The following is a 2,896-nucleotide window of genomic DNA, read 5'->3' as shown; positions in this document are numbered from 1 at the left end:
GCCCCGCGCCGCCCAGATGTGCGACCTCATTGAGCCGCAGCCGAGCGAGAAGATCGGCAGGATGAAGAAGTTGAAGAGAACTTTGTCAGAGAGTTTCAGCCGCATCGGTGAGTGTGCTCCGCTGACCCTCACCCCACCCCACCCCCGTGCGCTGCCTCGGCCCCGCGCCCCCACTCGTGCTCCGAGCACCAGCCAGGCACCTGCCACCTCCAGGCGAGCTGCGGACCAGGGATGGAGGGGGATGTCGCTCGGAGAGCCGCCCCCTCTTCCCCAGGATCTCGGCTTCATTTATGGACCGTCCCAAGCCTTGAATTTGGGTTCCTCCCCTCAGCCACTAGTATCTTTTGCACCAGCAGTGGACCGCGAGGGGACACCAGGTCCTCACCGCCATAGGGGTTCTGCGGCTACCCACGTTATTTGTTATTTTTAAAGCGTTTGGTATTAGGTGTTTATCCAGTAATTTAGCTTTGAGAATAGCTGAAACGTTGACATGTGCCTAATGTTGTTTAACTTAGCCAACCTAAAGGAAGTGGGACAGATAACCTTGAGACCTTTTGTTACCTACTTCGGGCCCTATAAATGGAGGTTTGGGTAGGACGCTGAACCTTCCAGCTGCTGTAGAGAAATGTGAGCTATGAAGCTGTGGGGACTCTATGAATCAGTCTCCTGAACTGCTGCAGCAGTACAGTTCAGAGTATTGTCTTTGAGAAAGAGCAACTGACTTAACAAAGAACAAACAAACAACAACAAGATCAGGGAATGTTTAGGATACTTAAAAAGATAGGTCCGTGTTCTAGGGAACAGCAAGATGACAACAGTGTCGTGTGGAATGGGTTTGTTAATCTTGAGGTTTACTGGCAGGAAATGCTCCTCTTAACCTGGAGGTGTAGCTGCCTCCTCAACTGTCACAACTTTATTTGACACAGGTAACTGTGCCTAGCAAGGGATTCCCACAGAGCCTCAGACAAACCTATCAGAGTGTTCAAGCGTACCTTCTGGCCCTTGGTTCGCTGTGATCATGTTCATAAAGTGTTCATTAATTAATCATAAACAAGCTAATTCCTTAAAACCCTGATGTGAATGTCAGCTGTCTGTTCCATAGTTTTTTTGTCCATGCATGAAAACTGACTTCAAGTGAAAGAAAACACGGTAAACATTTAGTCAAGCTTATTATTGTTAATTATTATTATTGTTATTATTATTTTGGTCAATTTGTTGATATTTTTCTGAACACGGCTGGCTGGCACTTAGCGTTGTAAAAATATCCTGTGATCTTTGGAAATGGAATAATTTTCAGACTTTATCTACACTTACTAATCTTTGGACATTGATGCCCTAAGGGTTTAGAGAGTGGGAGGGAGATGGTAAGGAAGCTTGATTCTGTTACCTTGCTAAAAACACATGGCATTTAACAAGCGCTGAGCTCAAAGTTTCTGCGGGAACAGACCCAGCAAAGCCACTGAGCTGCTCCAGTAGTGTTGGCACTTAAGTTTCATTACGTTTTGTGCTGCCGAGCAGATCCAGTGTCAATAAAGCAGAAGTGAACAGTACTGCAGCCCCTCTGAAACTTGGTTACGGAGCCCCAAACCCTCGCTTGTGATCGTCACTTGTTACTGTAAAGTGGGTTTGCCTGTGTCACAGCTCCACCATTGACTCCCCAGAGAACCTCCAGATCTAGTGTTATGGAGGAGAAACTGAGAGCTGTAGACAGCAGTCAAGCTCCTACCATCTTAAGGCAAGTGTATACCATCTACTCTGTAGTTACCTGGTACCATATGTCAGCCTGTAATGGTTTGCAGAAATTATCATTCTAGATACTACATGAGTTAATCTCATGCTGAAAAGTACTATCTATCTGGTTTCATTGGAGTGATCGTCCTGTATGCTCCCTGAGATTGCTAAGCTACCGTATGTGGGTAATAATACTCCTTTTGCCTGTTGTTATAATTGTTCCTATAGGTGCAAGCTCTTTAGGTTGTTTCTGGTTTTCAGTTTAAACATAGTCTCATTCCTTATTTTGAAAATTCCTATAGTTTTTGATTCTACACAATAATTTTGGTTTATAATTATACTTTTTCTGCCTTTGGTCTAGAATCTGCCATTTCTCTAAACAGCACTTATCCCCCCCCCTCACCAATTGCAGAATGAAACTTAGAAACCATGATTCGATTGCTGTGTGTGCTTATTGCTAATGGAGGCATGTAGTGGGAAAAGTCAATGGAATGCATCGTGATGTAAACATTAACAATGTCCTGTGAATACTCATTTATAGGTTTTAATAAGAATTAGCTAAAACATCCTTATCCAAAAAAGCTGGGACCTGTTTGTTGTATTTGATACTTCTCTTTCCACGTGAAGGTTTTTTTTTTAATGTAATAGAATTGAACATAGTTTAAGGGTCAGATTTGATAGAATTAGTCAGAGGGTAGTGCCATATCTTTTGAAACCCACCATATAATTAGAGAAACTAGTAGAGTAAAGCCGAGCCAGCAGACAGTTTCTCCAGTAAGCACACAGCATCTCCATGAAGCTCAGGTCATACCGTGGGAACAAATGGAACAAGAACTGGGCAGTGTCACTGAGGGGGAAGCTGAAGACCCCGAAGTTCTCGCCAGGGACACGTGACAGCTCACTGAGAATCCTGCAAGGAAAGTGCAAGAAGTCTCGGGATGCAGGTGGTCTCATGCCTTTCTTTGGGGACTTCTCTAAACTGACAAATTGAGTTACTTTTCTTGTCCTTCAAAGAAAGTATTAGAATAAATTCTGCACAGGGTAGATTCAGTAGAAGCAAGGGAACAAGAAGGCCCAGGAAGAAGTGACATAGAGAAACAGAATTTAGGGATAATTAGTAATTTATGGGATAATAAGGAATATACAAAGCATTTTCTCCATTATA

The 2,896-nt window shown here is 43.6% G+C and overlaps 1 long non-coding RNA gene across 1 annotated transcript in view; it reads left to right on the top strand.

Annotated features, from left to right (window-relative positions):
• Positions 1–15: 15 nt before the first annotated feature.
• Positions 16–2,896, top strand: part of LOC113457409 — an 18,156-nt gene continuing 15,275 nt past the window's right edge. Inside the window, exon 1 of the long non-coding RNA XR_003377988.1 lies at positions 16–107. This is a non-coding gene — a long non-coding RNA (uncharacterized LOC113457409). The remainder of the gene's footprint in view (positions 108–2,896) is intronic.

This window comes from Microtus ochrogaster, chromosome 26 (genome assembly GCF_000317375.1).
Source record: "Microtus ochrogaster isolate Prairie Vole_2 chromosome 26, MicOch1.0, whole genome shotgun sequence".
Classification (NCBI taxonomy): Eukaryota; Metazoa; Chordata; class Mammalia; order Rodentia; family Cricetidae; genus Microtus; species Microtus ochrogaster.
Note: the sequence above shows the minus strand (reverse complement) of the source record. Positions and strands in the feature narration are given on the sequence as shown.